Source organism: Marmota monax, unplaced genomic scaffold (assembly GCF_021218885.2).
Source record: "Marmota monax isolate L192 unplaced genomic scaffold, Marmota_monax_Labrador192_F-V1.1 WCK01_AAM20220418_F8-fsc00135, whole genome shotgun sequence".
NCBI lineage: Eukaryota > Metazoa > Chordata > Mammalia > Rodentia > Sciuridae > Marmota > Marmota monax.
In genome coordinates, this window is record NW_026694339.1 from 4,182,851 (window position 1) to 4,209,863 (window position 27,013).

Here is a 27,013-nt window from a genome sequence, read left to right on the forward strand (position 1 = left end):
CAGAGTACCTAGGTGGAGAGGTTTACTTTATTAACTAGAGAGCTACTTCTAGTAGGTGCCAAGGCCCTGGGTTAATCCCAGTATGGGGGTGAGCATGGGGGGACAAAAAGAGAGAGGGTAGAAGGAAAAACACAATAGATGGGTATAGATATGAGGAAGCTGAAGAAGCTGATAGTAGAAACATAAGACAGTTTATATTTTATTTCATCTTCTTATCTATTAACTAGGTAGGTGATAAAGTCATTAGTTAGGGGATAAGGAGAGTGATTTGAGAAAAATGAAGTATGAAACAGATGTCTAGGAGAATGAAAGTAAGAATTTTACTGCCAGTGATAAATGGTTCTTTGAAATTAGTGATGTCTCCTTTATTGGTTAAATTTTCAATCTATCCCCAACTCCAGCATGTCCTATTCCCTTTCCTTACTTCAAATTATTTTCAGCTCTTGTTGACTATATATTTCACATTTTATTCATTGTCTGTGTCTCTAACTTGATTATATATGCTCTATGAGGCCAAAGATTTTGTATTTTTTTGTTCACTTTATAACACCAGATCTCAGATTTTTACCTCACACATATCTATTGCCCAATTAATATCAGTTGATTAAATAAATTTATGAAAATAAATTTGAAATTAGCTTAGCCTATACACCTACATTACTTTCTCAAGTAATGTTTAGCTGGAGATATATAGTAAGGAATTAGTTGGATTTAGTGAAAGTTGAAAGGTTTTCCAGGCAATATTTAGAGGAAGGAAAGGAATGGAAGATAAGCATAATTAAACAGTATCTTGCCATAGACTATATCTGGGTAAGAGATAATAAGTAAAGACATGCAAAGGGTGATGGGTAGTAAAAAAAGAAAGAAAAGCAAATTGGTCATTGAACACTGACTAGAGGCTGGAGGTCCTCAAGGGGGTGTCCTCCAGTACACAATAAGAGTATTTGAGTAGGAAATACAGAAGGACAAAAGTAGTGGTCAAAACCCAAAAAGTTTGATATTAGAATTTTAGAAACCTAGGGTATGATCATGTGAATGGCTGAGATGAAATAGAAGAAACACTCATTAGACTTTTGGAAGTCAAGGAACTAAAAGAATAGGGTATTGAATGAAATCTAGGTGGTGAGACTGGTTACTGATAAATTTTCTAATGTTGATTTCTGGAGCACTGGATGCCTAGTGTATTGAAGAATTCAGGGATTTGTGAGATATTGTAATGAAGTGGGGTGTGTGTGTGTGTGTGTTTTATGACTTCTGAATGGCATGGGAATCTCAGAATCCTGTAGTAAATATTTGAGAAAATTGATTAACCAGCCACAACAAAAGTTGGGCTATAACAATTTCTTGATAGAAAGGTTAATAATTTTGGAGTTAAAGACATTTACTGCTGAGATGGTTATTCATGAAGAGTGAAACAAAATTTTGGTCAAAATTGGAAGTTTTTAATTTAGCAAAAGGATATTAGGACAAAAGGGGAGAATTATTATTCATTTCTTGCTAGTAGATTTGGTAGGTGGGAACATGGAAAAAAAGGAAAGGGAAAAACTCTGTCGTCTCTTCAAATTTGTTTCAAAGATTCTTCTAGTGAGAATATCAGGCATGTGTACCAGTTAGAACAAATGGGAAGTTAGAAAGTCACAGAACAAGATATATTTCATGAGTTGATTGAGGGAAAATTTTGTTTAAAGGACAAAAGAAAAATAGTGTTGATTCAAGAAATATCCTTTCCCCAAGAAATTCCTGAAATTTTTCTCTTATATACCTAACCACATATAATGCAAGTGTGATAGGAAAGTGAAGAGCTGAAATTGACAAGGTTGTTGACCTGATATATTTTATTAGTGATGCAGAAATAACAATGTCTTGAATGCTACTGACAAGTCAAAGGTCACTGACAACAGGAGAGAAGATGCTTTTTCTGGCAAGTGAAAAACAGAATTGAAAGTGATTTTCTGGACAAATAAATTCCAACTAAGAGAAGGTTGCTTTGGCCTTTGAATCAATAACTTTGCTGAATCAGCCGTGCATATAATCCAGGAAGTTTCATATTTAGCCTCCTCTGCCACAACTTTTCTGAGAAAGAAATGAATGAAGCAAATAATGTAGGAAAATATTTTTTAAAAGCAGAAAGGGAATTTGTAAAATGTCTCCTTAGTGTAGTGTCAAATTTAGCATAACACCACACAACATTATCGATGTAATACACTAAGAAAACTAAACTATACATAATGTGCATAATGATGCACATTACCTATTTAGGATGTAAAGAGACAATTTCATCATTAATAAACACTACTAGATCCCTTAAATATCAGAAAGAAAAAGGAAATATATTAAGAAGCATAAACTTGCTTGTTGAAGAAAATAAGCCTTATTTAGAAAGTGATATATTTACATAAATAATAAAGTACTAGGTCAAGTAACCAGAGATATTTCAGTTTTATGAGGCAGATGTAGGAAAAATCATCATCATTATTTCAATTACAATTGAGTGTGTACCATGTGCAAAACTGTTGGCAAAGTATTTCATAGGTATTATCTCTATCAAATCTCAGAAAATGCTTATGAAGAGTATGCCACTTGTTATCTTCATTTTCAGATGTGAAACCTGAAGTTTGGAAAGATCAAATAAATTACCTAAAGTTTCCTCATAATACTCTGTAGGGGAAGCATTTTAACTTGAGATCACAATGAATTATTGACTATTACTTTACATTGTCTCATTTATCTTGTCAAATGATAAATGTTATAATATTTTCTGAAAAGGATGGCTCCATTTTTGGTAGGAGGTGGTTTCATGGAATGGTTGTGCATATCACAGAATATAAATCATAAAAGGAAGAGAGAAAAAACAGAAAAGAGGTAGAGATAGAAGGACAAGTCTAAAAAAGAGATTATTAAACTATTATATACATATGTATATATATTCAAAATTGGTTTAGAGTCATTGAGGTGCTTTTGAGGAAAAGGAGAGAAACATGCTGGAAAGATGAGTTACTTAACCTTGTTACTTATTCTCAGTGAAATTTTTTTCCTCTAGTAATAATAAAAGTGGTAAAAATAAAAATACCAACCATATGATTTTTGTGAAGAGGAATTAAAGTAAACCATTAAAAAGTAACTTTCACAGGCTAGGGTTATAGCTCAGAGGTTGTGAGCTTGCCTCACATGCGTGAGGCAATGGGTTCAATCCTCAGCACCATATAAAAAAATAAATAAAGATATTGTGTCCATCTACAATTTAAAAAATATTTTTTAAAAAAGTAATTTTCATTTTGTGGAGGACAAAGAAGCAAAGTAAACACTGATTTTCTGCCACGATTGTTGCTTCCCCTCAAAATACTAATACAAAGATCAATGCCATTCCTCTCCTCCCAAACCCCACCTCCAAAACCACCATTTACAATAGGTTGTTCAAATTGTGCATAAAATTTAAATTTTTGCTTACAAGGATATTGCATTAGGTTAAAAATAAAGGAAAGCATTAATTCCACTTCAAGCAAAGTGGAGAAACAGAGGACAGAACTACCGTCTGTACTAAATCAAAGGATTTCAGATACACAATGACAAGCACAAGAGGAATACATCACCATAGGGGGAAATCCAGAAAGCAATTCATAAAACTGCCCTAAGTTTCCTTATTGGAGTTTCTAGGGAGAAGTGCAAGTATTAGAAATTCAGGTGGAGTTTAGTGGTCTCTCTCAGGTAAGAATAGAAGTGGAAGTCTGGAGAAGCTAAGGAAGCCTTATTGTTCACAGGGCAGAATATTTGCTAGCACAAAAACTGCAAAGGAAATGTTCCACAGAGCTCCTTAGGAGCCCCCTAAGGTGTTTATGAGGTAAAGAAACTAATGTTGGTGAAGGAAAAAAAAAAAAAAACTCAGAAGGATCAGAAAGAACAAGCACCAGATATCACTACACATGGTTAGGAACAGTTCACTTTTCCAAGAGCCACAATGAATAATCTTGTAATTCTATCAGATGGAAAATCAGAAATCGGCTCTAGACTTGAGGTTGCTCTGCTCCTACCTAAAAATGCTTCAAACAAGCTTCAAAAATATTAAATTATTTCCAACAACTTAAATATGTTCCATAAAAAATTCAAAAGTTATATAAGAACAGAAAAATATAGAAAACATAAACACAACAAGGCAAAAATCATGTCTGGCATTCAACTAAATATTCCAAACCAGGAAAATAAGGAGAAAGATCAATCAATAGAAAAAGGCCTAGCAAGTACCTGGAGGATAGAATTAGTTGATACAAACATATGAAAAGAGACGACATAGTTTTATACCATGTGTATAAGAAAGCAGAGGAAATACTGTTTAATCAAAAATTGAAGGCAATTAAATAAAAAGAGTCAAATTCCTAAAAATGATAATTACAATGCTTGAGATGAAATATACACTGGATGAAATTAACCACAGATTAGACAACTGAATTAGGTGAATGTGACATAGCAATAAAAAATATCCAAAATATAATACATGTACTGGAAAAAAACTAAAAGTAAGCAAAAGATTGGTGAGTAGTAAGACAATGTCAAGTACTCTAATATAGGCAGCATTAGAGAACTTGAAGGAAAGGAAGCCAGAAAAAAACATGTCATGAAATAATGGTTGAAAACTATAAATTCACATAGATTTTAACAAAGGAGATACAAAAAACTACATCAAGGCTGATTATAATTACATTGCTTAAAACAGTGATAAAGAAAAAATCCTAAAGGAATACAGAAAAAAAGATGAATTGTGTATAGAAGATCAAATATAAAAGTAAAATCCTTCTTGTCAAAAGTAATGTAATATAAAAGATAGTGGAGAAACATGACGGAAATACTACAGGAAAAAAAAAACTGTCAACTTAAAATTTGGTGAAAATGTCATTTAAAACATCATAAATAAATAAATAATGTAGAATACACAAAAATTGAAAAAAAAAATTTCACCAAATGAAGTGAAAAGGAGAAAATGTTAAAGGAAGTGTGTTAGGCAGAAGAAAAATCACACCAGATGGAAATCTGCATCTGTACAAAAGAATAAATAGCACCAGATATGTTAAGTGTGTGGGTAAACTTAGACAACATTTCTCTCTCATTTTAAAAATCCCTTTGAAAGATAGACTATTTATGCAAAAATATTAACAATGTATGCTGGGTTTAATTATTATCAAATTATATTATAATATATGTGGCAACAATAGCACAAAGGCCAGGAAAGGAGAGAAGTGTAATGGTGTAACATTTAAGTTATAAATAAATTATATTACTTGAGTATAAATTAAAGGTGTATACTAAAAACCTAAAGTAATAAAAAAATAAAAAGTAAAGATTTATAAGTAATAAGTCAATAAAGGAGAAAAACAGAATCCCAAAAAATTTAATTCAAAAGAAGATGGTAAAAAAAAAATAAGGGAAGAAAGCAGACATAAGAATAACAGAAAACAAATAGCAAGATGGAAGATTTAAAGCCAAAGACAGCAATATCCTCATTTAAGTGTAAGTTGTGTAAATAACCTAACTAAACTATAGCACATATCAAATTTATAAAAATAGGATATCTGATTATGTGTTACTTGTCAGGAAATTGACATCAAATATAAATAGGCCAAAACTAAAATAATGGAGAAAATATATATTAGAAATATTCACAAAAAGAAAGTAACAGGGACTGGAACAAGCTTTTGTAGTATTTTCAAGAAAAGGGTTATAACAGATTATTGAGCCAATTTAATAAGAGGACATAACAATTATTATTTAAAAAGATATATTTAGTTGTAGATGGACACAATACCTTTATTCGGTTTATTTAGTTTATGTGGTGCTGGGAATCGAACCCAGCTAGGTAAGCGCTCTACCATTGAGCCACAGGCCCAACCCCAATTATAAATTTTTGTTTAACAAAAATTTGAAGCAAAGCTTCAAAATACACAAAGCAAAAAACATATAGAATTATAAAAAGAAAGAAAGAAATCTAGAATGAGAGATTTACTCACTTGTCTCTCCATAATTGATAGGAAAAGGAGAGAGAAAATCAGTAAGAGTGTAGATTGCTTGAATAACACCATCAATCAAATTGATCTAATTAATATTTATAACACTTCCTCAAATAGGAACAAAATAAAACTTCATTTCGAGTACTGAGGTATAATATAATTAATACATATGAATGAATTCAAGTCATATAAAATTTTTTTTGCAACATATTAATTAAGAAATGAAAGAAAATAATCTCTACAACATTCCCAATTGTGTGGAAACTAAACAATCCTCTGAATAATTCCTGGGTCAAAGACAAATTGAAAGGGAAAATACAAAATATTTTAACCTATACAAAACAGTAAGAAAACATAACAAACTTTGAGGTCTATAGCTGAAGCAATTCTTAAAGGAAAATTTATAGATTAAATGAATATATTGAAAAAGTCCCACTGGGCACCATGTCATATATTGGTAATCCCAGAGACTTGAGAGGGTGAGGCAGGAGAATTTCAAGTTCCATGGCAGCCTGAGCAACTTAGCCAGACCCTGTCTCAAAAATTAAAATAAAAAACCAAAACAAAACCAAAAAACAAAAAGCTGGGAATGTAGCACAGTGGCAAATTATGCTGAGTTCAATCTCTAGGACTGTGAAAAAGGAAAAAAAAAAAAAAACAGAAAGAAAAGAAAAAAGTCTTCAATCACTCAAATCAGTGGTATCAACTTCTATTTTAAGAAACTAGAAAGATAAGTAAGGTAAATCCAAATTAAGTACGAAAATGAAAATAAAGATATAAACAGGGATAACTAAAACAGAAAACAGAAAAACAATCAAGAAAGATTAGTGGAACAAAAACATATTTTGTGAAAGATCAAAAAATTGGTAGCCTCTACCAGATTAATCAAACAACTTGAAAAGACACAAATAAGCAATATTCAGAATGAGAGAAGTGACATCACTACAGGTTCTACAGACATTAAAAAAGTATAATTTAAAACACTACTATGAACATATTTATACAAATAAATTTGACAATCTAGATGAAATGGCCAAGTTCCTTGAGAGATAAAAACTACCAGAGATCATCCAATAAGAAAATGATAGTCTGGGCACAGTGGCATATGCCTGAAATCAAAACTACTCAGAACTGAGGCAGGAGGATTACAAATTTGAGGTTAACCTCAGTAACTTAGCAACATCCTGTCACAAAATTAAAACAAAAGGAGACTGGGGATGTAGCTCAGTGATAGAATACCTTTCTAATTACTCTACTACCACACATATCCATACACATACAGAAAAAAAAAACTATATAGACAACCTAAAAAGTTATGTATATACTAAACACACTGATTTGTAGTTTATGTGGTACTGGGAATAGAAAAAACAAAAATTCCTCACACAAAGAAAATCCAGGCCCAGCAGTTTCACAAATGAATTCTACCAGAGAAAAGACATATATCCAAATTAACATAAATTATTTTAAAAAACATTAAAGGAGAGTATAATTCTCAATTTACTGTTACTCTAATAACAAAACCATACAATGATGTTAAACCAAATAAAGCAACAGATTAGAATCCTTCATAAAGATAAAGGCAAATCTGTCAACAAACTTTTACTAAGCAAAATTCAACAATATATAAAAAGAAAATATATCACCGCCAAGTGGGGTTAATTAATCAAGACTGTAAGGCTAATGTACAACCAGAAATTCAACCAATGTAGTTGATTCTATCAAGAGGCTTTAAAAGAAAATAATCATATATTAAAATGCAGAAATTTCATTTATAAAATCCAAAATCTATTTCTGATAAAAATTCTTTTGAACTGGGAATAAAAGACAACTCTTTTTCAAACTGATACAGAGTTCTAATGAAAAACCTACAGCCAACTTCATTCTGTTGAAAGACTAAAGATTTCCCTGAAAGATAGGTACAAAGGCAAATATGTTCATGCTCACACTGCTAGTCAGCATTATATTTAAACTTCTACCCCACAATAAAGCAAGAAAAAGGCAAAAAGTCATCCAGATTGTAAAGAAACAAAACTGTTTATATAATTGTTCATGTAGAAAAACTGATAAGAACTATAAAAAGTGTAATTTTAAGTATGGAATGAATTTAGCAAGCAGGTAGACTATAAGGTCAATGCACAAAAAATTATATTTTTAAATACTATTAGCAAAAAACAAAAGTTGTAATTTTAGTAAATATCATTTACATAAACATCAAAAATATGCAATACTTTAGGATAAATTCAACTAAATATTTGTAAGACCAAAGCACTGAAAACTGTAACACACTGTTGAGCCAAATTAAAAAGAATCTAAATTCATAGACAAATGTACTGTTTATGGAAGATAAGTCTCAATATTATCAAAATGTAATTGTCTCCAAATTGGTCTATAAACATAATCCTAATAAACATTCCAGTAGACTTTTTAAGTAGAAATTGTTCAGTTCATTCTAAAATTCATGTAGGAATGCAGATAAATTGGAATAGGCAAAAGAACTCTGAAAAAGAGAGACAATATTGAAGAAACTATACCTGATTTTAAGATATGCTATAAAGCCCCAGTATTCAAGACAATATGGTAATCAATAAAGAGGGGCAGATAGATTAATAAATTAAACTAGAGTCCAAAATCAGATTCACACATTCATTGATTTTCTATAAAATTTCAAAGAAAGTTTTAGAGAAAAAAATGGGCTTTTAAACCAAAGGTGTTAGAACAATTGGGTGTCATGAATGTATATACTGAACCTCAATCCCTACCTTGTATATCATATACAAAAATTAAATCAAACTATATTATACACACATAATGTGAAGTTTTGAAAGCATAGAATTTGTAAAGAAAGTATTTATGTCAAGAAAGATATCTTAGTTACAATGAGAAAACTATGAAGCCAAAAAGAAAAAAATGATAAATTGTACTTCACCAAGATTAAGAATTTCTATTATTTTTCATTTTTATTTTTAATTTGTTATATATAACAACAGAATGCATTCTAATTCATATTACACAAATAGAGCACAATTTTTCATATCACTGGTTCTACAAAAAGTAGAGTTACATCCATCATGTCTTCAAACATGTACTTAGGGTAATGATGACCATTGCATTCCACTGTCTTTCCTACCCTATGCCCCCTCCCTTCTCCTCAGTACCCCACTCCCCTTCCCCCTATCTGGAGTTCATTTAATCCCCCCCACACACTACACACAGCGTATTTTTGACCAGCATCCTTAAATCAGAGAAATCATTCATCATTTGGTGTTTGGGGATTGACTAATTTTATTCAGCATTATATTCTCCAGCTCCATCCATTTATGTGCAAATGCCATGACCTTATTATCTTTTATTGCTGAGTAATATTCCATTGTGTATATATACCACATTTTCTTTATACATTCATCTACTAAAGGGCATCTAGGTTGGTTCCACAGTTTAGCTGTTGTGATTTGTGCTACAATAAACATTGATATGGCTGTGTCCCTGTAGTATGTTGTTTTTAAGTCCTTTGGGTATAGACTGAGGAGAGGGATAGCTGAATTAAATGGTGGTTCCATTCCCAGTTTCAAAGGATTCTCCATACTGTTTTTCAGATTGGCTGCACCAATTTGCAGTACCAACAAAAATGTATGAGTGTGCCTTTTTCCCCACATCCTCGCCAACACTTATTGTTGTTGGTATTCTTAATAGCTGCCATTCTGACAGCAGTGAGGTCAAATCTTAGAGTAGTTTTGATTTGTACTTTTCTAATCACTAGAGATGTTGAACATTTCTTCATGTTTGTTGATCCTCTTTTGAAAAGCCTCTTCAGGTCCTTGGCCCATTTATTGATTTGGTTATTTGTTTTTTGGGGGTTAAAATTTTTGAGTTCTTTATATATTCTAGAGATTTGTGTTCTATCTGACCTTACCAATTGTTTCTTTTGCTGAGAAGCTATTTAGTTTGAATATATCCCATTTATTGATTCTTGATATTAATTCTTGTGCTATAAGAGTCTTATTAAGGAAGTTGGGGCCTAATTCGACATGATGAAGATTTGGGCCCACTTTTTCTTCTAATAGACACAGTATCTCTGATTTAATTCCTAGATTCTTGATACACTTTGAGTGGAGGCTCATGCACTGTGAGAGATAGGGGTTTAATTTCATTTTGTTGCATATGGGTTTCCAGTTTTCCCAGCACCATTTATTAAAGAGGCTATCTTTTCTCCAATGTATGTTTTTGGTGCCTTTGTCTAATATAAGTGTAGTTATGTGGGTTATTCTCTGTGTCCTCTATTCTGAACCATTGGTCTACCAGTCTGTTTTGGTGCCAATACCATGCTGTTTTTATTACTATTGCTCTGTAGTATATTTTAAAGCTTGGTATAGTGATGCCACCAGCTACACTCTTCTTACTAAGGACTGCTTTGGCTATTCTGGTCTCTTATTTTTCCAGATGAATTTCATGATTACTTTTATGAGGAATGTCATTGGAATGTTGATTGGGAAAGCATTAATCTGTATAGTGCTTTTGGTAGCATGGTCATTTTGACAATATTAATCCTGCCTATCCAAAAACAAGGGAGATCTTTCCATCTTCTAAGGTCTTCTTTCTTTCTTCAGCATTCTGTAGTTTTCGCTGTAGAGGTGTTTTATCTCTTTTGTTAAATTGATTCCCAAGTTTGTTTTTTTTTATTTTTTTGAGGCTGTTGTAAATGGGGTGGTTGTCCTAGTTTCTCTTTCAGAGGATTTGTCATTGATGTGTAGAAATGCCTTTGATTTATGGGTGTTGATTTTGTATCCTGCTACTTTGCTGAATTCATTTATTAGTTCTAGAGGTTTTCTGGTGGAATTTTTTGGGTCTTCTAGGTATAGAATCATATCTTTGGCAAATAATGTTAATTGGTTCTTCTTTACCTATCTGTATCCCTTTAATCTCTTTTGTCTATCTAATTACACTGGCCAGTGTTTCAAGAACTGTTAAATAGAAGTGGTGAAAGAAGGCATCCCTGTGTTTTTCCAGTTTTTAGAGGGAATGCTTTAAATTCTTCTCCATTTAGAATCATGTTGGCCTATGGCTTAACATAATTAGCTTTTAGATTGTTGAGATATGTTTCTGTTATCCCTAGTTTTTCTATGTTTTGAACATGAAGGGATGCTGTATTTTGTCAAAGGCTTTTTCTGCATCTATTGAGAAGATCATATGGTTCTTATATTTAAGTCTACTGGTGTGATAAATTACATTTATTGATTTCTGTATGTTGAACCAACTTTGCATCCCTGGAATGAACCCCACTTGATCATGATCTACTATCTTTTTGATATGTTTCTGTATTCAATTTGCCAGAATTTTATTGAGAACTTTTGCATCTATGTTCATTAGAAATATTGGTCTGAAGTTTTCTTTTTTTGATTTGTCTTTGCCTTGGTTTGGAATCAGGGTGACATTGGCCTCATAGAATGAGTTTGGAAGTGATTCCTTTTTCTGTTTCCTAAAATAAATTGAAGAGTATTGGTATTAGTTATTCTTTAAAGTTCTTGTAGAACTTGGCTGTATATCCATCCGGTCCTGGGCATTTCTTAGTTGTTAGACTTTTTTTTTATTTTTAAAAGGAGAGAGAGAGAGAGAGAGAGAGAGAGAGAGGAAGAGAATCTTTTTTTTTTTTTGTAGATGGACACAACATAATGCTTTTTTTAATGTGGTGCTGAGAATCGAACCTGGGTCCTGCCCTTGCTAAGCGAGCGCTCTACCGCTGAGCCACAATCCCAGCCCAAGGTTGGTAGACTTTTGATGGCGCCTGCTATTTCATCACTTGAAATTGATCTGTTTTCTGTATATCATCCTGATTCAATTTGGGCAAATTATATGACTCTAGAAATTTGTTGATGCCTTTGATATTTTTTATTTTATTGGAGTACAAGTTTTCAAAATAATTTCTAATTATCTTCTGTATTTCTGTAGTTTCTGTTGTGATATGTTTTTTTTCATCAGGTATGATAATAATTTGAGTTTTCTCTCTCCTTCTCTTTGTTAGCATGGCTAAGGGTCTGTCAAAAGAACCAACTTTTTGTTTTGTCATTTTTTCAATTGTTTCTTTTGTTTCAATTTCATTGATTTCAGCTCTGATCTTAATTATTTCTTGCCTTCTACTGCTTTTGGTGTAGATTTATTTTTCTTTTTCTAGATCTTTGAGATGTGATATTAAGTCATTTATTTGTTGAACTTTTCTTCTTTTAAGGAAAGAACTCCATGCAATGAACTTTCCTTAGAACTGCTTTCATAGTGTCCCAGAGATTTCAATATGTTGTATCTGTGTTCTCATTTACCTTTAAATTTTTTTAAATCTCCTCTTTGATGTCTTCTGCAACCCATTGTTCATTCAGTAGCATATTATTTAGTTTCCAGGTGTTGAAGTAGCTTTTATTTTTTATTTTATCATTGATTTCTAATTTCATTCCATTATGACTTGATAGAATGCAGTGTAGTATTTCTACTTTTTTATATTTGGTAAGAGTTGCTTTGTGGCATAATATATGCTCTATTTTAGATCTTTTGATGCTGATCCATGTGCTGCTGAGAAAAAAGCTTATTTACTCATTGAAGAATGAAATATCCTATATATGTCAGTTAAGTCTAAGTTATTGATTGTTTCACTGAATTCTATAGTTTCTTTGCTCAGCTTTTGTTTAGAAGATTTATCCAGTAGTGAAAGAGTTATGTTAGTGTCACCCAAAATTATTGTGCTGTGGTCTATTTCACTTTTGAACTTGAGAAGAGTTTGACTGATAAACTCCATTGTAGATGCTCCATTGTTTGGGTTATATATATTTAGAAATGTCATGTCTTGTTGGTGTATGGTTCCCTTGAGCAGTATGTAGTTTCTTTCTTTATCCCTTTCATTTAACTTTAGCTTGAAGTCTACTTTGCTTGATATGAGGATGAAAACCCCTGCTTGCTTCCTCAGTGCATGTGAGTGGTATGATTTTTTCCCAATCTTTCACCTTCAGTCCATGCATGTCTTTTCCTATGAGATGAGTGTCTTGGAGGCAGCATATTGTTGGGTTGTTTTTTTTGTTTTGTTTTGTTTTGTTTATCTAATTTGCTAGTTTATGTCTTTTGATTGGTGAGTTTAGGCCATTAACATTCAGGGTTATTGAGACATGATTTGCATTCCTAGTCATTTTTGTTTATTTTCAGTATTTAACGTGACTTGCTTTCTCCTCTGATTGGTTTTTCCTTTACTGTAATACCTCCCTCTGCTGATTTTTATCTTTGATTTTCATTTTCTCTTTTTGGAATATTTTGCTGAGGATGTTCTGTAGTGCAGGCTTTCTAGTTCTAAATTCTTTTAACTTTTGTTTATCATGGAAGGTTTTTATTTCATCATCAAATGTAAAACTTAATTTTGCTGGATATAAGATTCTTAGCTGGCATCCATTCTCTTTCAGAGCTTGGTATATGTTGTTCCATGACTTCCTGGCTTTGAGGGTCAAATTGAAAAATATGCTGATACATGATACTCCCCCTATACTTGATCGAATTCCTCTTTCTTGCAGCTTTTAAGATTCTATCCTTATTCTGTATGCTAGGCATTTTCATTATAATGTACCTTGGTGTAGATATGTTATAATTTTGTACCTTTGGTGTCCTGTAAGCCTCTTGTATTTGGTTTCCCAATTCATTCTCATGCTTTGGAAATTTTCTGATATCATCTCATTGAAGAGATGGTGCATTCCTTTGTTTGATACTTTGTGCCTTCCACTATCCCAATAACTCTTAAATTTGGTCTTTTGATGCTGTCTCATAATTCTTGGATGTACTGTTCATGGTTTCTTACAATCTTCACTGTGTGGCCAACTTTATTTTCCTGAATTGTATACTTTGTCTTCATTATCTGATGTTCTTTATTTCAAGTGACACAGTCTGTTGGTTATACTTTCTATTGAGTTTTTTATTTGGTTAATTGTTTCCTTCATTTCAAGGATTTCTGACATTTTTTTTTCCAAGTCTCTCTTTCTTGAAGTAATCTTTTACTACCTGGATTTGCTCTCTTATCTCATTGTTAAAGTGATCAATTTTTGCCTGTATTTGCTAATTTAGGTCATTGTTTAATTCACAGATCGTTTAATTATGAACTTTCTGAACTCCTTCTCTGACATTTCATCAACTTCTCTGTCCAAGGCTTCTGTTATTGTAGTATCCTGGTTTGTTTTGGGAACTTTTCTCCTTTGTTTTTTCATGTTATCTACATGTCTTCCTTTCTTGCAGTGTGGATCTGAGACATTATAGTTTGTACCCTATATTCTTGTAGTACCTATGCAGACTGTCTGTACCTCACCTTGATGTTGGGATTCTAGACACTATTCATGTCCCTCAATTTATGCTACTACAACTAAAGACAGCGAAGGGAATAGCCGACGTAACTTGAGATAATAGTGGAGGTGCCCCAAGATGGATGAATTGTCTTACAGAGATGGGGCTGCAAGGGTGGGCCTTATACTGTTTTGGGGATGCCTACTCTGAGATGCAGCTGCTTCGAGGCCCTCTCTGTTGTCAAAAAGGTAGGGCCAAAAAAAAAAAAAAAAAAAAAGGTAGGGCCTACTAGTGGGGAAGACTATGGGATGTCTGCAGTATCTCAAGATGGAAGTGGGTTAGGCTTGGGCTCCCAGGCAGGAGGGTTGGCAACTCAGACCTACCCTGGGCCTGGGTCCCGCATGTCGTGTGGGTGGATCTGGGCCAATCCTGATCTTCCATGGTGGTCGGAAGAGGAGGTCCTGTGCTGGAGCTCTGGTGGGTGTCTGCTGGCTCTCACACAAGTTGGTGTGGGTGGATCTGAGCCAGGGCTAAGCTCTGGGGGCATCTGCTGGTCTGAAGAGGTAATCCAGTGCCAGAACCAGAGCTCTGGTGGGTGTCTGCAGGTGGCTGGATAGACCTGGGCCTCCTGTCAAGAATTTCTGTTCTTTATATGACACGAAGAATGAAAAGACATAACTGGAAAAAAGTATTTAAAAATCATATTTGGATAAAAGTCATATCCAGAATATCAGACTTTCAAAACTTTATATAAGAAAACAAAGTTTCATTAAAAAAAATTAAGACACTTTGCCAAAGAAGCTATACAATAACAAGTCAGTACAGAAAATGATGCTTAACATCATTTATCAATAGGAAAATACAAAGTAAAAACCACAGAAGATGCCTTTTAGAGTAGCAAATATTAAAAGGAGTGGCCATATCAATCGTTGACAGTGATTCAGAGAAAGTGGAACTCACAAACATGTTGGGAAACAATTTTTTAGTTTCTCAAAAGTTAAATATAACACATAATAATATTTATGATGAAAAACCCCATAACATCCCCTTGCACCTCCTGCATACAAATTACTTATTGTATGGTTCCATTTATAAAAATTCTAGGATATACAAATTGTTGTTCATGTGACAAGAAAGCACGTGAGTATGCTAGGGATATGGTTGGGATACAGGAAGAATTTCAAAAGTGCACTAGAAATCTTTTTGGAATGTGGCTATATTCCCTATCTTGATTGTGGTAATATTTCTTACATGTAAAGAAAGCTCAAAATTCATTAAATTATACACTTTATGTATAGTACTGTATGTAAAGTGTACCTCAAAAAAAGCTACTTCAAAAGTTAGCTTTTGCTTCTAAATAATAACTCTCAGCACAGTAATGATGATATCTGATGGTCATTTTTATTTTCTGTAAGTATATTAAATGGTAGAAACTTCTTACAGTCCAATCTACAAATAGATATGCAGGTAAATATATATGTACTTATATAAAAATCATTGACTTTAATATTTATATTTTCCCTCAAAGGAAACATAATCAGCCATACTTTAGAATATTTTGATATAGGATGCTCAATATGAATTCTTTTACAAATGCGAGATCGAAATCAATCTGAATTTTATAGTAGACTCATATACAACCATTAAGATCATGGTTATGAGGGGCATCTAAAGTTATTTTGAAGTGCTTATAATATAATATAATATAAAGGATACATAAAATTACTCAATATTTCAAAAATTTTATTCATAAAATAATCTATATATGTATACTCAAAGGAAAAGAACACACTAACAGGCATATCTCTGACGTTCTTCTAATTAAGAGAGTTCCTCAAATAACAGAGATCTCACAATGAGGTTAGAGATGAATATCATCCTTTTTAATACATTTCAGTGTATCTGAAATATTCTACAGTCTACTCATTACTTTTAGATCTCAGAAGTAAAAGAATAGAATAAAATATATGTATAATATGTACATTTGACTTCCATGAATACATTAAAATATACTCAAGTGAGAGACAAGAAGAGACCAAGAGAGAAAAAATGACAGTCTATAGATGATTTTATCTGTCATTCTATTTGTTGAGTCTACAGATCCAGAATAAACCAGGAAAGGTATTGAGACTGTGCTCTTCTCTCATATGGTATCACAGGGAACATAAAGGACTGAGAAATATGTGTTTTTAGACTATGAGGCTCCTAAAGTTAAGCCCACTACTTCACCAGATCTTCAGATAAAAAAGTAGAAATTTGTATATGATAAAAACATCTACCCGGCACTTAGTGAGAAACAATGTACCAACCAATGCAGTACTTGCTTAAGGAATTTTCAAGGGTAACTTCATTATGTTTGAGCTTCATGTTTTGGTAAAAAATTTAGAATTTAAGTCTGGAAGAAGACACAACTTACATAGTTACACAGACACAAAGACCAACGAACAACAAAACAAATAAAAACAAATAAATAACCACTGTAGGAAAGAGTAGCACAAACCTATAACTCATATTAACTGATGTGAGTTTTTATAATGCTTTAATTTCAAAATGTTTTCCATTGTTTCATATTACTTTTATAATAGAATAAAGGGAAAATAGAAAATGAGTTATAAAGTTAAATTCTCTGGGCAAAAGTATCATGCTTTGAATTTAAACCCAAGTGCCCTTGATTTGCTCTCCAGTGAAATGCCTTATTCCCAAATTTATTCATTGTCACACATCTCTTAAGATGCTTTTGAACACCAAACACTGTTTGAAATAATGGAGACTGAAAAAGAAAAAAAAATAACTGCCCTCAAAATGTTAAGATGTAATGGAAGAGACAAACAGCTCTATAATATAATCAGTATTATGGTAGAGATAAGAAATGGATGCTAAGGTAACACAAATAATATAAGTGACCTAAACTTGGAAAGCCAAGGAAAGCTTGCTTTGAGTAGTCATAATTAAGGTGAAGAAGGTGGCAAAGTGTATAGTGAACAGTAAAAGAGGGATAAGACATAAGAATGGAGTGGTAGACAGGGACCATAAAGGACTGTGAAATTTGGTAATTTCAAGAAATTACCAAAGGTTTTTAAACCAGTGAGATTTGCACAATAATCCAATAATATTATTTTTCAAATACATTACTGTCTTCAACTAAACATAAATTATCAAGATTGACACAAATTTAACAAACTTAAATCAATATTATAGTTACCCTCTTTTATTTTAAGAAGCAATTGTTAAAATAAGCTGTTCAACAGCTTTCTTTTATTTTGCTGGTTGATTCTAAATGTTTGTGTGACTTCATAGTAAATGGTTTGAAAATAAAAAGTGACGCAAAAAGCCTTGTGAAGTCTTATTAACTGTTAACTTATTTTACCTTTAAGCCACCTGCTGTACCTCTAAAAGTTGATTACAGGACAAAGCCGTAAGCAACCCAATAAGAAGAGAATGATTTTTAGTTCCGGATTTGTAGCATGATATTTTCTTTTTTCCCCAGGAAACTGTTCAAATTACCAATCAATTGTAAGTGTTCTTAGGTTTTAGACCTATATAAAGCTTGATTTGTGAGTCAAATTATAAAAGAAGTTAACTGATAGATATTTACAGAATAAAAATTATGCATCAACTCATTTCATAAACCAGTGAAGAGTATGCATAAATAAGCTCACTTTTTCCAAAAGATTCCTTTTTTTGAATGAAATTACTGTCTTAAGAAGAAAACCTCACAATAAGTGGGGAGGTAGGGAAAAACAGAAGTACTTTAGATTAGAAATTGTATTATTGTACTTCTAAGTACAAAGGGGAATGAAGGGAAGAGAAGGAGAATGGGAACAAAAAAGTTAGTAGAATGAATTGGACATTACTTTCCTATGTTTATGTATGAATACACGACCAAAGTAATTCCACATCAAGTACAAACAGAAGAAAGGAAAGTTGTATTCCATATATGTATAATATGTTAAAATAAATTCTACTGTCATTTATAAAAAAAGAATTAAGAAAATCACTAAACAAAATTAAACCTATTATAAATTGTATATTTTTGGCACTATACACCTCAATTTAAAATATGTAGAATTTTAAATTCAGCTATAAAATTTTCAATAATTTTTCCTAATGAGAAATTAGAAGAATGTACAGAATTACATGTCAGAATATATCTATAAGGTATGCCTTAATCAATTTAAAAATTATTGACATTTGCTGTGCATTTTTATATTAATATTTTAAATCATGTATTTCACGTTTATAGAACATCTCAAGTCAAACATGAACATTTAATCAGAAATACTTGATCTGGGGAGGCAGGAGGCTGGAGGCGCCGGGGCCATTTAAGCGGCCTCCCTCTTGCCCCCAGTCACCCAGTCTGGCCCTGGCTGTATCCTGACCCCTTGAGTGGCCCCCTTGGGCCCAGTGGCTCTGCTGGCACAAAGGAAGTCTCCGAAGGAGCCCAAGCCTATATGAAGGCCACGAGCCTGGCCGCAGGTGCTTAGAGACTGAGATCCTGGCCCAGGAGGAGGAGCGGAGGATTATTGCATTCAAGAATCGATTCCAGAGTTTCATGAACCATTGGGCCCAAGCCAATGGCCACTACAAACCAACTTGCTATGAACACGCTGCTGTGACAGACATGTATTCCTCACTGTTCTGTCTCTTGTGTCCAGTGCCCTCCACCATTGACTGGTGACTGCTGAGAAAAGATAACGGAACGGATTTATGGAATGGGCCTTTATGCCCTCTTCATCTTTCAACAGTATTTCACAATGTATCATGGAAAAAGAGTCACTTAAGGACAGGGGAGCATTGTTTTCATGTGTGTGATAGAATGGTTATTTATTTCTTCTTTAGCATCTTATGCTCCATGGTGAAATCTCCGTGAACTTGGACCCCTGGCATCTCATATACGTTGGTTTATCTGGCTTGTGGCAGCTGGAGGAACTATTTATGTATTTCTCTACCTTTAAAAGTATAAAGTAGTTGAGCTCTTCTTCTATCTCACAATGGGATTTTCTCCTACCTTGGTGGAGACATCAATGAATACCACCGACAGTCTTCACGAATTTTCCTGTGGGGGGCTTAATTTATTGCTTGGGAGTTGTGTTCTTCAAGAGTGATGGCATCATTCCCTTTGCCCATGCCATCTGGTACCTGTTTGTGGCCACAGCAGCTACACTACTACGCCATTTGTTAATACCTATACCAAAGTCTTAAGGACTTTATTCGACATTTAGGACCAGTCTGGACTAGGTCTCCAAACAGTATTATTTCAACTGTGACACTTGGAAGTGGGGTAAGGGCTGAAAATTGCACGGGGGTGGGAAATGAGAACTGCACTTACTTTCATTATCTTTTGAATATACTTACTGTGGAAGTATAAAACCTGTGTTCTGCAAGTTCCACCCCTCACAGCAAACAAATAAGGCAATGAATTCATTATTCATTCCATTCTATATCATGAAGGCCTCTGGATAGACTTTGGCCAATTAATATTTACAAACCAGAATTTTGTATTTTAATCTTACAGATTTTACTACTTGATTTTTCTAAATTAGATCAGGGTATAAAAGTCAGTACAATAACAAAACTTCCTTTTTAAGAAAAAAAATTGTTTCTGTCACTTTCCCATTCATTGTTTAAAGAACCATGAATAGAACGTTCACTTTTACCATATTTCATCTTGGTGTAACATGGTTATTTTTTAAATATAAACTTCAGTGTTTTGTAAATTTTTAAAAAATACTTCATTGACATGCAACTCTGTGGTTTGTCATTAATATTGTGAATTTTTGCAGCAAGCAGTAAACATTCCACAAATGAACAACCCATTATACCTCTTCTGATAGCTTTATGAAGTGTGGAAAAATTGCCAATTTTTAAAAACTGCAGTTTTCCAAACTTTTCTGCCAACCTCTGACTCTGAATTTAGTGCTGCTTTAGGCCATATATTTGACACAGTTTGACTTATGAGTAATGGAAAATTATTTTGATATCATTAACTTTTTCAAAAGATCCAACTTTTCTCTCTATGCCTTTGCCACTCTTTCAATAGTGGGTGAATATTCTGTGTGTGTTATGCTAGCATTGTTGGGTTGGCCATCCTGCTGAAAACTCCTCAACAGCATTATGAATCCCAGTGAAGAGTGGTATTGCCTGTTTGGTGCCCAATGGTTAAGTCATTGTCACTTAGCTTATAGTATCAGTTTCACATTCATTTTAAATTGTGGAATCAGATTATAAATTCACATTTCTGCCTTTCCTCTGCATCTCCCAATATACTTTTTTTTTAACTAGAAAAATATTTAAAGAATTGTTTGACAGGTAGAAACTTGTGTCTGTAGTCCATGAGTTATATATCCTGGATCAATGGAGTAGTACATATATTTTGTTTGTTTGTTTGTTTTTTGTTTTTCCCTCAGTGTCTTGTATTAAGGTTAATTTATTAGTTACTTTGTTGGTTAACCTCTCTGTTGGTGTTGTAAGAAACAAAATAAACTTGCCTTTAGGTCGGGTGTCAATACTACCTATTTTCTAGCAATGGACTTGCTCAATGGAATTGTTGATGATTAAACTTATTAATTCAAATTTTGTACTGATATAGCTTTAAAAGAGAGTTTATTTTGGATGTATGTTTAGCACTCTCTGATTTTGGTGAATTATGGGGAATTGAACTGATATTTGCCAATAAGTTCTTAAATAGGCAAGGTACCTCCAGACCACCTCTATAGGCATGATTCTGAACATATGCATGTCTGTTGTTTTACTGTGTATATTTTATTTTTAACATATATTTTTTTTTTGGATTGATTTAAAATCTGCTTAAAAGTAACACTCTCAAAATCACTAAAATGTATATAAAATTGTGTAGATTAGAATAAAATTGTTACTTGGATTTATAAAAAATAGTTAAACTGTACTTAGATTGCATAAAATTTATATATGAAAAAACAGATAGATGCATGTGTTCAAGATTTTCCAAAATATTTAAAGTTTTTCAATAACTAAACAAGTATTTAAATTAATTAGTATTAAAAATTCAGCTCTTACAAACACTTATGACATCAAAATTATTAAAGCAATATAAGGTCTATAAAATGACATGTAAAAAATCTGGTCTCTGTTATTAACCAGCTCTTGTAAAAGGTTGGGCTAAATTTATGGAATTTATTTCTCCAATAATTTAACATACCTTTCTCCCCTATAGCAGTCTCAAAAAAAACTCCTTCAAGGTTGATGAAAAACCCTTTGAAAAATCACTAGGCAAATTAGCTCTAAGGTCCTTTTCCTAATTCTTCAAAATGTTAATATTTATGTTATCACTTAAAATAGATATTGAAGTCCATGTGAATAAAACTGGAGTTTTGTCTACAGAAACAAAGACACTGATGAAAGTAGAAAACAATAATGGACAAACTCAGAATAAAGGAAACTACCATAAGACTTTATAATCTGATAAAACCTTTTTCTGACTTTGAGAGAAATGAGCGTTTTCATATTCTAGAAATGATAGTCTAAATTATGACTGATACAGTTTATTATTTCAAATTTGTTCTGTGGCTTACTTTCTCTTTTCAATGATATGTCTATAACAACAGTGTATTTATTTAGGCTCTTCTAATTTAGTTCAAGAAACAAATTCTGAAAATCAGAGAAAAATAAGACATCATTTCAGTCTTTGAGGAGTTCATGGTCCAGAGCAGAAATGGTATGAAATATGAAATCAAGAAGCTGGACCGGCAAGGTAGAGGGAACTGTGACCACGCACAGAGCAGGCCCAGCGGCCTGCTGAGGGGCAGAGCCACCCCCCACCCCTCGCGCCTGCCAGGTAGGTGGAACTGTGACCACCTACAGAAAAGGCCGAGTGGCCCGCGGCAGGACAGAGCTTCCAATCACTCCTGCAAGGTAGGCGGGCCTGCGACCCACCTGCAGAAGAGGAGCAGCGACCTGCTGAGAGGCAGAGCCGCCCCCTCCCCCTGCACCAGCAAGGTAGAGGGAACTGTGACCACGCACAGAGCAGGCCCAGCGGCCTGCTGAGGGGCAGAGCCGCCCCCCACCCCTCGCGCCTGCCAGGTAGGGGAACTGTGACCACGGACAGAAAAGGCCCAGTGGCCCGCGGCGGGACAGAGCTTCCAATCACTCCTGCAAGGTAGGCGGGCCTGCGACCCACCTGCAGAAGAGGAGCAGCGACCTGCTGAGAGGCAGAGCCGCCCCCTCCCCCTGCACCTGCAAGGTAGAAGGAACTGTGACCACGCACAGAGCAGGCCCAGCGGCCTGCTGAGGGGCAGAGCCACCCCCCACCCCCCGCGCCTGCCAGGTAGGAGAACTGTGACCACGGACAGAAAAGGCCCAGCAGCCCTCTGCGGGACAGAGCTTCCAATCACTCCTGCAAGTTAGGCGGGCCTGCGACCCACCAGCAGAGGAGGAGCAGCGACCTGCTGAGAGGCAGAGCCGCCCCCTCCCCCTGCGCCGGCAAAGTAGAGGGAACTGTGACCATGCACAGAGCAGGCCCAGCGGCCTGCTGAGGGGCAGAGCCACCCCCCATCCCCCGCCCCTGCCAGGTGACCACCGACAGAAAAGGCCCAGTGGCCCGCGGTGGGACAGAGCTTCCAATCACTCCTGCAAGGTGGGCGGGCCTGGGACCCACCGGCAGAAGAGGAGCAGCGATCTGCTGAGAGGCAGAGCCGCCCCCTCCCCCTGCGCCGGCAAAGTAGAGGGAACTGTGACCACGCACAGAGCAGGCCCAGCGGCCTGCTGAGGGGCAGAGCCGCCCCCCACCCCCCGCGCCTGCCAGGTAGGGGAACTGTGACCACGGACAGAAAAGGCCCAGAAGCCCTCGGCGGGACAGAGCTTCCAATCACTCCTGCAAGGTAGGCGGGCCTGCGACCCACCTGCAGAGGAGGAGCAGCGACCTGCTGAGAGGCAGAGTCGCCCCCTCCCCCTGCGCCTGCAAAGTAGAGGGAACTGTGACCACGCACAGAGCAGGCCCAGCGGCCTGCTGAGGGGCAGAGCCACCCCCCATCCCCCGCCCCTGCCAGGTGACTACCAACAGAAAAGGCCCAGTGGCCCGCGGTGGGACAGAGCTTCCAATCACTCCTGCAAGGTAGGCGGGCCTGCGACCCACCTGCAGAAGAGGAGCAGCGGCCTGCTGAGAGGCAGAGCCGCCCCCTCCCCCTGCACCGGCAAGGTAGAGGGAACTGTGACCACGCACAGAGCAGGCCCAGCGGCCTGCTGAGGGGCAGAGCCACCCCCCACCCCTCGCGCCTGCCAGGTAGGTGGAACTGTGACCACCGACAGAAAAGGCCGAGTGGCCCGCGGCAGGACAGAGCTTCCAATCACTCCTGCAAGGTAGGCGGGCCTGCGACCCACCGGCAGAAGAGGAGCAGCGACCTGCTGAGAGGCAGAGCCGCCCCCTCCCCCTGCACCGGCAAGGTAGAGGGAACTGTGACCACGCACAGAGCAGGCCCAGCGGCCTGCTGAGGGGCAGAGCCGCCCCCCACCCCTCGCGCCTGCCAGGTAGGGGAACTGTGACCACGGACAGAAAAGGCCCAGTGGCCCGCGGCAGGACAGAGCTTCCAATCACTCCTGCAAGGTAGGCGGGCCTGCGACCCACCTGCAGAAGAGGAGCAGCGACCTGCTGAGAGGCAGAGACTCCCCCTCCCCCTGCACTTGCAAGGTAGAAGGAACTGTGACCACGCACAGAGCAGGCCCAGCGGCCTGCTGAAGGGCAGAGCCACCCACCACCCCCCGCCCCTGCCAGGTGACCACCGACAGAAAAGGCCCAGTGGCCCGCGGCGGGGCAGAGCTTCCAATCACTCCTGCAAGGTAGGCGGGCCTGCGACCCACTGGCAGAAGAGGAGCAGCGGCCTGCTGAGAGGCAGAGCCGCCCCCTCCCCCTGCACCGGCAAGGTAGAGGGAACTGTGACCACGCACAGAGCAGGCCCAGCGGCCTGCTGAGGGGCAGAGCCACCCCCCACCCCCCGCGCCTGCCAGGTAGGTGGAACTGTGACCACCGACAGAAAAGGCCGAGTGGCCCGCGGCAGGACAGAGCTTCCAATCACTCCTGCAAGGTAGGCGGGCCTGCGACCCACCGGCAGAAGAGGAGCAGCGGCCTGCTGAGAGGCAGAGCCGCCCCCTCCCCCTGCACCGGCAAGGTACAGGGAACTGTGACCACGCACAGAGCAGGCCCAGCGGCCTGCTGAGGGGCAGAGCCACCCACCACCCCCCGCCCCTGCCAGGTGCCAACCAACAGAAAAGGCCCAGTGGCCCGCGGCGGGACAGAGCTTCCAATCACTCCTGCAAGGTAGGCGGGCCTGCGACCCACTGGCAGAAGAGGAGCAGCGGCCTGCTGAGAGGCAGAGCCGCCCCCTCCCCCTGCACCGGCAAGGTAGAGGGAACTGTGACCACGCACAGAGCAGGCCCAGCGGCCTGCTGAGGGGCAGAGCCACCGACCACCCCCCGCCCCTGCCAGGTGACCACCGACAGAAAAGGCCCAGTGGCCCGCGGCGGGACAGAGCTTCCAATCACTCCTGCAAGGTAGGCGGGCCTGCGACCCACTGGCAGAAGAGGAGCAGCGGCCTGCTGAGAGGCAGAGCCGCCCCCTCCCCCTGCACCGGCAAGGTAGAGGGAACTGTGACCACGCACAGAGCAGGCCCAGCGGCCTGCTGAGGGGCAGAGCCACCCCCCACCCCCCGCGCCTGCCAGGTAGGTGGAACTGTGACCACCTACAGAAAAGGCCGAGTGGCCCACGGCAGGACAGAGCTTCCAATCACTCCTGCAAGGTAGGCGGGCCTGCGACCCACTGGCAGAAGAGGAGCAGCGACCTGCTGAGAGGCAGAGCCGCCCCCTCCCCCTGCACCGGCAAGGTAGAGGGAACTGTGACCATGCACAGAGCAGGCCCAGGGGCCTGCTGGGGGGCAGAGCCGCCCCCCACCCCCCGCGCCTGCCAGGTAGGTGGAACTGTGACCACCATCAGAACAGGCCAGACCTGCAACCGAGAGACTGAACAGGCCCAGTGGCCTGAGGAAGGGTAGAGCCGCACCCCCCCCCCCCGCACCTGCAAGGTAGGCGGACCTGCGACCCACTGGCAGTACAGCGCCAGAGGCCTGCAGAGGGGCAGTGCCGCTGCCGGCACCTGCAAAGTAGACAGAACTGTGACCACCCACAGAACAAGCCTAGCGGCCCACAGAGGGACAGAGCCGCCGCCCGCGCCTGCGAGGGAGACTTTGCAACTATACAAGACCAATATAAATATATAGGGGGAAAATTCAATAACACAACAGTTTCACTAAGTAGAAAGGAACGCGAACAGTATGAAGAGACAAGGAAAGAAAGGACCACAAGCAATGCAGGTCAACTCAACGTTAGAAGAGGTAATAGCTGCAGCAGATGGAATGTCAGATAAAGAATTCAGGATATACATGCTTCAGATGATCTGGAGTCTCAAGGAAGACATCAGACAGCAAAATCAGACAATGAAAGATCACTTCAACAATGAATTACATAAACAAATCCAAGAAGCAAAAGATCAACTATACAGGGAAATAGAGGTTATAAAAAACAAACAAACAGAAATCCTAGAAATGCAGGAAGCAATAAGCCAACTTAAAAACTCAATTGAGAATACTACCAGCAGAGTAGAACACTTAGAAGACAGAACATCAGACAATGAAGATAAAGTATTTCAACTTGAAAAGAACATAGACAGCTCAGCAAGACTGTTAAGAAACCATGAGCAGAACATCCAAGAAATATGGGATAACATCAAGAGACCAAATTTAAGAGTCATTGGGATACAGGAAGGGACAGAGTTTCAAACCAAAGGATTGAGCAATCTATTCAATGAAATAATACGAGAAAACTTCCCAGACTTGAAGAATGAGACAGAACCCCAAATCCTAGAAGCCTACAGGACGCCGAATGTGCAAAATCATAAGAGACCCACACCTAGACACATTATAATGAAGATGCCCAACATACAGAATAAGGAGAGAATTTTAAAAGCTACAAGAGAAAGGAAGCAGATCACAGTTAGGGGTAAGCCAATCAGGATAACAGCTGATCTTTCAACACAGACTCTGAAAGCTAGAAGATCCTGGAATAACATATTTCAAACACTGAAAGAAAATGGGTTCCAACCAAGAATTGTGTTTCCAGCGAAATTAAGCTTCAGGATGGAAGATGAAATTAAAACCTTCCACGATAAACAAAAGTTAAAAGAATTTGCAGCTAGAAAACCATCTCTTCAAAACATCCTTGGCAAAACATTACAGGAAGAGGAAATGGAAAATAACAATGAAAACCAACAGTGGGAGGTAGGACACTAAAGGGGGGAAAATAATCAAAGAGGAAAACAAACCATGTTTAGTAACAGAAATAAACAAATATGGCTGGAAGAACAACCCATATCTCAATAATAACCCTAAATGTTAATGGCTTAAACTCACCAATCAAGAGACACAGGCTAGTAGAATGGGTCACAAAACAAGACCCAACAATATGCTGCCTACAGGAGACGCATTTGATAGGAAAAGACATACATAGGCTGAAGGTGAAAGGTTGGGAAAAATCATATCACTCATATGGACTTCGGAAACAAGCAGGAGTATCCATACTCATATCAAATAAAATAGATTTCAAGCCAAAGTTAATCAAAAGGGATAAAGAGGGATACTACATACTGCTCAAGGGAACCATACACCAACAAGACATAACAATCATAAATATATATGCCC

The 27,013-nt window shown here is 37.5% G+C and overlaps 1 protein-coding gene and 1 pseudogene across 2 annotated transcripts in view; one reads left to right on the plus strand and one right to left on the minus strand.

Annotated features, from left to right (window-relative positions):
- Nucleotides 1-27,013, minus strand: part of Mettl15 (methyltransferase 15, mitochondrial 12S rRNA N4-cytidine) — a 235,632-nt gene that overhangs the window by 70,178 nt on the left and 138,441 nt on the right. The window lies entirely within an intron of this gene.
- LOC124109071 (monocyte to macrophage differentiation factor-like) lies at nucleotides 14,696-19,662 on the plus strand (annotated as a pseudogene).